At 40.6% G+C, this 8,725-nt stretch overlaps 1 long non-coding RNA gene across 1 annotated transcript in view; it reads left to right on the top strand.

Annotated features, from left to right (window-relative positions):
- LOC108513966 (uncharacterized) overlaps window positions 1–8,138 on the top strand; it is a 62,036-nt gene extending 53,898 nt beyond the window's left edge. Inside the window, exons 2-3 of the long non-coding RNA XR_001881069.1 lie at window positions 6,853–7,004; window positions 7,776–8,138. This is a non-coding gene — a long non-coding RNA (uncharacterized LOC108513966). The remainder of the gene's footprint in view (window positions 1–6,852; window positions 7,005–7,775) is intronic.
- Window positions 8,139–8,725: the final 587 nt, after the last annotated feature.

The raw sequence follows: 8,725 nt of genomic DNA, 5'->3' as shown, positions 1-8,725 counted from the left end.
TTTTTTTTTTTTTTTTGGGGAGGGGGATGGAGTGCAGTGCTGTGATCTCGGCTTACTGCAACCTCCACTTCCCACATTCAAGTGATTCTCCTGCCTCAGCCTTCCAAGTAGCTGGGATTACAGGTCATGCCACCATGCCCAGCTAATTTTGTATTTTAATAGAGATGGGGTTTTGCCATGTTGGCCAGGCTGATCTTGAGCTCCTAACTGATTTGTTTTTCTAAGACCACCAGAGCAGGCACAAAAGAACCAGTGAGTAGGCAAGGGTAGGAGCAAAACTGCAAGTTTATTTTGGTCACCTAAGGTGTGGGGAAGAGGTCTGTCGGCCTCCGGCAAAGAAGGCCGACAGAGTCCCCTGGTGGGGCTCTCGGACGGAGTTCACTGTTTGGACGAACGGAGGCAAGATGGTGCACTTCCGGGTTCTTCTTCACCAACTTTTCCTGCGCGCGTGAAAATGCAGCCGGCGCCGGGGAAGTTGCAGACCAACTGGGCATGCGCCAGGTGACGTCAATCCGAAGAGACCAAGATTTACCTGGTCGCACCTGCGGAACGCCCCCCCGACACGCCCGTGCCCCGCCTATTGCCCTCCCACTCCTAGAAAAGCCGGTCCGGAGGGACGCTACGCGCGGCCTTCCTTAGTCCTCCACTCCTGTCGGGATGTCAGGACTGCAGGAACTCCGTCCGAGAGCCCCACCGGGGACTCTGTCGGCCTTCTTTGCCGGAGGCCGACAGACCTCTTCCCCACACCTTAGGTGACCAAAATAAACTTGCAGTTTTGCTCCTACCCTTGCCTAGTCGCTGGTTCTTTTGTGCCCGCTCTGGTGGTCTTAGAAAAACAAATCACTAACCTCAGGTGATCCTCCTGTCTCAGCCTCCCAAAGTGCTGAGATTACAGGCATGAGCCACCACGCCTGTCCTAAAATAATTATTAATACCCTGAGACTCTTTGGGTAAAACAGAAGAGTCTCTACAGACCGCATTTTAGGGAAAACCTCTGTTTTCCTCTTGGCATCCCAGACAATTGAAAGCATATAGGTCCCTCTCAAAATCTAAAGCTCTCCTCTGTTTTGCCTTGCATTACCTGACATTTTTTATTTTCGGGGGCATCAGAAATTACTTTGCGTTATGAGAGAGTTTTTAGCCTTGGTGTGTAATACTTAGGTAGGCAATCATATTAGTCTGTTTTCACACTGCTATAAAGAACTGTCCAAGACTGGGAATTTGTAAATAAAAGAGGTTTAATTGACTCACAGTTCCACATGGCTGGGGAGGCCTCAGGAAACTTACAATCATGGCAGAAGGGGAAGCAGGCATGACTTACATTGTGGCAGATAAGAGTGAGATAAGGGGAAACTGCCATTTATAAAACCATCAGATCTCATGGAAATTAACTCACTATCATGAAAACAGCATGGGGGAAATCACCCCAATGATTCAATCATCTCCCACCAGGTCCCTCCCTTGACACCTGAGGATTACAATTTGGATTACAATTCAAGATGAGATTTGGGTGGGGACATAGAGCCAAACCGTATCAGAAATATACTTTTAGTGACGACTAATGGCTGTGATGAGGGAATACTCAGATCCTTTCACATGTGGATCAGAGAAGCATACTTTTAGCCATCTGGAAAGAATGAAAACATCCTCTCCCCTACCCACAGAGGTAAAACTCCCATGGAGGATGGGCTGATTGGCTTTGGGTTGCCCACAAGTCTCAAGCCTTGGGGGAATGTGCTTGCAATGAAATGCATGGTAAAAGTATTGCACTGTCTTGTGCCATAGAGTTTCACTCTTTTAAAGAATCCAGGATCTGGTATACAAATGGGATGCTTAATTTTGGGGGATCAGTTTTGCTCTCCAGCTCTGCCTGTTTGTTAGGCCCTGGAAACTACATGCTTTCCTGGCCCTATATTTCAAAGGGCTCCACCCTGATGCCAGTAATCCAATTAAGAAACTTTAAAACTGGCTAAAATGAAAAAAACCTTACAACTACTGGATATTCTTCTGTCTATGTATTTATATGTGTTATGTGTATGAGGTTTATATAAAACAGCTCTGATTAATTTGATTAAAAATAATAAATGCTTAAATCAAATGTTTTGTTAGAAAATAGAAACTGTAACACTTTTGGCTCATGTGACTGTAGTAATCTTTGGGAAATAAAGATGGTTTTAAAGATTATTGATAAACTAAAAATGTGAAAATTTAGACCTCTGGTCTAAATTAAGCAGGTCAGATAAAAAATGTGAAAATTTAGACCTCTGGTCTAAATTAAGCAGGTCAGATACTGTGTTTACTAAACTACTTAAACTGCTTTTTTGACTTTTGATAGTTATTTGACTTACTTGCTTTGGAGTCATTTGGTTCTAGGTAAGGCCTGGAGACATGTGAAGTTAACTATGCCCCCTGGCTATACTGGAAATAGACCTTACCTGCACTTCTGTCTGGCATCCTGGACTCCACGTCTGGTACATAATTAAAATCACCTACTTACCAGGTTTTCATCAAAATAAAAGTTGCTAAGAGTTAACACTATAACACATGTAATTGAGAGTACTGGAGAAACAGTTTTACATGCAAGGTTTGTAAAGAAAGTAGAAAGTGTTTTTGGTTAAAAAATATATATATAAGAAAGCATAAGAATGTGGGTTTTTTCCTGCTTAGTTTATAGGGTTAAATGATTGTTCTGGGTTAGATAGAATAAAGCTGAAATTTTGAGCAAGTTCTAGAAGGTTCGTGAAAGATTAATCTTATAAAAGAAATCCCTGGTTGGGCACAGTGGCTCACACCTGTAATCCCAACATTTTGGGAGGCTGAAGTGAGAATGATTGCTTGAGTCCTGGAGTTTGAAACCAGCCTGACAACATAGCAAGACTCTCATCTCTATTAAAAAAAAAAAGAAAAAGAGAAGTAGGAGAAATTCTGTGGGTAAGCATATTGCCTAGAGTTTAAGGGATATTCAGTTTTTCTGTAAATTGAATATTGGAATAAAAGCACAACAGGGTTTTCTTTGGAGCATTAATCTGCTCATTAACAAAAAAATTGTGAAGGATTATAAAAGGTTTGTGAGAATGTTACCTAATGGTCAAACTATTTAAAATTGAATAGATTTGCCTATAAGGTTTTATTAAGAATTGGGTTTGACATTAATGCAAAGGTGAAATTTGGCTTTCTCTCTTGAACAATATTTTCATGTAATGTTGAGAGATAATAAGAGATTTGGGTTTGCCTTTTGAATAAACTACAGGAAAATGAAGGGAGAGAAAATAGAACTTGTTTGGAAAGCTAAGGCTTCCTTCTATCAATGAGTAAAGGGTTTTGCCGTTAACAAATCTTTGAGTTATTATTTTGTATAAATAAATGACTTGAGATTCTATTTTTAATGTCAAATGTTTTAAAACTTTGATATTTGACGAACATCCCAAAATCAAATTCTAAATATAGTCATTTTGTGACCTGATTAATCCTTTTAGATATTAGGTCCTGAAAGTCCAAAAATGATATATTTTGCTTATTTGATATATTAAGGTCATACAGAAAGCACAGTCAAATATAAAATAATGTTTGTCTTTCTTTGGGCTGTATTTGTATAAATGTATTATTGGTATGTGTTCCAAAATTATGCAAAACTCCTATAATTCTAATATGATTTAGTGTACATTATCAGTAATAAAATTATAATTGTTATGCTGAATTATTGTGTGCCACAGAGGTAATCAAATTTTCTCATCAATTGTATCTGACTGTGGCTGCCCTAAGACTCTTTGTCATCCATAGACAATTGTCTTGTTTTAATCCTTTTCAAAAGGCAGTTTATAATCAGCTATAGGACTCTGATGAGTACTCTTAAATGCAGGTCTCTGATACTATGAAAAATGTGCCATTAAAATATAGAGAAAAAAACCTTCCAAGACTCTCTTGGAAAATTAATGTGTTCATAAATATCAAGCAAAACAGGAATTAATTTCATAGACTGAACAAATAAAAGACAAAATTGTGTTTTTATGACGTTTTGTTTAAAACATTGCTGATTCTGTTTTGTTTTTCAGAGTCAAGAAAAAATTTCTTTTGGTTGATTTATAACTTTTGACAATTGAGTAAAGTATAATCCAATTAGGAGCATATTTCTTTCTCTCTACCCAATTCCTCCAAAAGTTATGAGTATTCATTTGTAAATCAAAAAGTATCTGAGGCAAGTCTCAATCAACTTAGAAGTTCATTTTGCCGAGGTTAAGGACATGCCCATGATACAGTCTTGGGTGCTCAAGGTGGTCAGGCTACAACTTGGTTTTATACATTTTAGGGAATCATAAGACATCAATCAATACAAGTAAGATGTACATTGGTTTGCTCCAGAAAGGCAGGACAACTGGAAGCAGGAGCTTCCAGGTAATAGGCAGATTTAAATATTTCCTGATTGGTAGTTGGTTGAGTTACTATCTAAAGACCTGAAATCAATAGAAAGGAATGTCTGAGTTACAATAAGGGGTTGTGTAGACAAAGGTTTTATCATGTAGATGAAACCTCCAGGTAGCCTGCTTCAAAGAGAATAGATTGTAAATGTTTCCTGTTAGACTTAATGAGTCTGTTCTACAAGTCTTAAGGTCTATGTTGATGTTAATGATAATGAGGCATGTCTGACTCCCACTTCTTCATGGCCTGAACTAGTTTTTCAGGTTAACATTGAAATGCCCTTGGCTAAGAGGAGGGGTCAATTCAGATGGTTGAGGGACTTATCATTTTATTTTTGGTTTACACTTAACTTATGGCAATATAGTTATTTGCATAAGTGCAATACAAATCTGTTTTCTTTTATAAGAGGACACAATTAGAGACACTGGTTAGTTTACCAAGGCTTTGACTGGAAGGCCATGCTTTCAAATATAAACAGACTGCTATAAGGAATCAAAGTTGACTTACAGGGCCAATGAAAGACCCTGGGGAAAAACTGGCCTCATATCTTGTCTATACAGTCCCTGTATAGGATTCCTGACCTGTGGTAAGTAAAGAATGTCACTTTCTTACTGGCCCAGGAGCCCCAAGTTATATTGGGACCTCAAAAAGAGAGAAATTGACCCAACTCATACAGGTATTTTCAAACATAAACCCATGGGTGGACTCAAGGTTTTCAAAGGTCTATATGAGATTTTGTATAAAACAAAGTTTCATAAAAGGCAATTTAAAAAGGAGCCTATATGGCAAATAATTATTCTTGTTGCACTTTATGAAAGTAATCACATCAAGTATAATATGACTAAAGGTTGTTTTGCAAACAAATCAGTCCTACCATGATTTGTTTTTACAGGAGTTCAAGACCAGCCTGGCCAACATGGTGAAACCCCATCTCTACTAAAAATACAAAAAAAAAAAAAAATTATCTGGGCATGGTGGTGCATGCCTATAACCCCAACTACTCGGGAGGCTGAGGCAGGAGAATCGCTTGAACCTGGGAGGCAGAGGTTGCAGTAAGCCAAGATCGCACCACTGCACTCCAATCTTGGGGAATGAGACTCCATCTCAAATTAAAAAAAAAAAAAAAGAAGACACTTAATACAACTTGGTTTCAGGGCTGGTTTATAGGGGGAATGTGTATCCTGAAAGACTTAGGGGCTCACAGGGAACTTTTTTGTGAGCAATTTATGAGGAGGCCATCTGAGGAGGTATATGACCTTCTATTACCATGGAAACCTGGTTTATGTGTAAGGCTGTGTCACAGGGTTGTGAAATTACCGCTATCTGTCTGGAAAAAAAAAGAAAAGTACTGTTGTATAACTCAGTTCCCAAGCTTAACTTTCCCCTTAGCATAGTGAGTTTGAGGTCTTGAGGTATTATTTTCTTTCACAGTGGCAAAGTCCCTTTGAACGCTGAAGCCAGCTGGACTTCCTGGGTCAAGTGGGGACTTGGGGAACTTTTCTATCTAGCTAGAGGATTGCAAACACACCAATCAGTGCTCTGTGTCTAGGTAAAGGATTGTCAATGCACCAATCAGCACTTTGTAAAAATGCACCAGTCCGCACTCTGTGTCTAGCTGAAGAATTGTAAATGCACCAATCAGCACTCTGTAAAATGGACCAATCAGTACTCTGTAAAATGGACTGATCAGCAGGACGTGGGCAGGGCCAAATAAGGGAATAAAAGCTGGCCACCCGAGTCAGCAGCGGCAGCCCACTTGGGTCCCCTTCCATGCTGTGGAAGATTTGTTCATTCACTCTTCACAATAAATCTTGCTGCTGCTCACTCTTGGGGTCCGCACCACCTTTAAGAGCTGTAACACTCACCACGAAGGTCCGCAGCTTCATTCTTGAAGTCAGTGAGACCACGAACCCACTGGAAGGAAGAAACTCCGGACATATTGAACATCTGAAGGAACAAACTCCAGACACACCATTTTTAAGAGCTGTAACGCTCACCACAAAGGTCCACAGCTTCATTCTTGAATGAAGTCAGTGAGACCAAGAACCCACGAGAAGGAATGAATTCCAGATACACCTTTAATAACACTCCTTTCTGAATTTCCCTCACCCACACCTTTCCATATTTCCCCCACTCACCTGGCCTTCCTTTCACACCCAAATTCACTGCCTCCCAGGGAAAACCACTACTGTCAGCTTGCTATGTAGTTTTCCAGATTCTGTTCCCCACAAGACACTAAGAGATGATTTTCTAAATGTGTGTAAATAAGTGTGGGTTGGACTTAATGATTCACTTTTAACCAATAGATTAGGGCAAAAGTAGGGGCAACTCGCTTCTAAAAATTACATTAAAAGAGACTCTGGATCTCTCTCTCTCGCTCTCTCTCTCTCTCTCTCTCTCCCCCTGCCCCTTCTCTCTTTGAACCTTTGTTCTAAGGGATGCAAGCTGCCATATTGTGAACAGCTGTAAGGATAATCCATGTGGCAAGCAATGGATATCTCTGGACAACAGCCAGTTTGAATCTCAGGCCTGAAAACATCCACAAGAGAGATGGAAGCTGTCCATGACCCTTGAGCCTTAAGAAGGTGGTAAGTACAGCCAACACCTTGATTATGGCCTCCTACTTTAAACTAGGGCCAGGCATAGTAGCTCACTCCTGTAATCCCAGCACTTTGGGAGGCCATGGCAAGAGGATCACTTGAGGCTGGAAGTTCAAGACCAGCCTACATAACAGAGCGACACTCTATATCTATAAAAATTTAAAAAATTAGCTGAGCATGGTGGCACATGCCTGTAGTCCTGTAAATTAATAGCAGATTAGTTGTTTGCCACATGCAGGGTCCAGTTAATGAGTTCTGGTACCAAAAAAAGGTGAACTTATTCTGAAGCTAGCTTGGGGAAGGGACACAAAGTGTCCTGCCTTTGAATGTGCTGCTTCACCTTTGAAACAGAAAGTGGATACTTTTAGGTAAGGCAGAATGTGAGCAAGGGCAAGGGGTCCCCCTGCTTGCTTGGTGCCTTATCTCCTGGCCAAGGGGCCATGCTTTTGATGTGTCCTCCTGGTGGATAGAAGTCCAGAGGCCACCTCTTAGAGGTGAAAGTTCCATAAATTGTCAACTCTCAAGGAGAGATCTGTCTTGATGGACATAGTTAGAAGAACTGGACCTGCGGGAAATGTCTGTTAAGGGGGAGGTGGAAGGTTATATTTGCATTTCTCAAAGGCTAAGTAGGAAATAGGCAACAGTGGGAAAGGGGAGAGGAGAAGAGATGAGTGGATAATAAAAAGTAATATAAAAAGTAATAGTCATCCCCTCCCCCCGCTTTTTTTTTTTTTTTTTTTTTTTTTTTTTTTTTTTTAGAAAAAATGGGAGCACTCAGTTATAGTCCTAGCTACTTGGGAGGCTGAAGCAGGAAGACTGCTTGAGTCTATGAGGTCGAGACTGCTGAGAGCTGTAATCATGCCACTGCACTCCAGACTGGGCAACAGAGTGAGATCCAGTATCAAAAAAAGAAAAGACAGGAAAAGAGACTCTAAGCTGTGCCTGATTCTTAGACCCAAACTAGGAGACAATGAATGTATGTCTTCTTAAACTGGTAAATTTTGACATAATTTGTTATGCATTTCTATGTTAGTGTCAGTGAATCTGTACAGTTCTGAAGCAACCTCAATTCTTGCCTCCTCAGAAGACAAAATTTGATGAGGGCCATAAGAAAGAGTGAGAGACAGAGGCAAATTTTAGAGCACGAGTGAAAGTTTATTAAAAAACTTTAGAGCAGGAATGAAAGAAAATAAAGTACACTTGGAAGAGGGCCAAGTGAGTGACTTGAGAGATCAAGTGTGTGGTTTGACCTTTGACTTGGGGTCTTATACGTTGGCATTCCACTTGTTCAGTGACATGCCTGCATTTGGGAGGGACTGCATGCACAGTGTGTATACTGGAGTGGTATACGTGCTCACTTGAGGCATTCTTACCTTACCAGTCCAATGTTCCTAGGTCATATGTCAGTTCAAATTCACCATTTTGTCTCTTATTGTGCATGCTTGAGTCCACTTGTACAAATCCAGAGATCTTATCAGGAAACTGCTGATCACCAGTTTTCAGGTGTTTTTATTTTTGGGAGAGTGCCTCTTCCTGGTGCTGCCTGTGACCAATTTTTATTTTAGAGAGATAATTAACAATTGCCTAACCATCACTTGATGGTCGCCTGATACTCCTGTTTGGGGGTGAGAGCCTCTTGTGCCCTGCTCATGTCTTCCTGACTTCCTGCTGTAACATTTTCCCCCTCAAAGGTTCAAGACCCCAATTCT

Source organism: Rhinopithecus bieti, unplaced genomic scaffold (genome assembly GCF_001698545.2).
Source record: "Rhinopithecus bieti isolate Rb0 unplaced genomic scaffold, ASM169854v2 scaffold_55, whole genome shotgun sequence".
NCBI lineage: Eukaryota > Metazoa > Chordata > Mammalia > Primates > Cercopithecidae > Rhinopithecus > Rhinopithecus bieti.
This window is presented reverse-complemented; position numbering and strand designations above follow the sequence as displayed.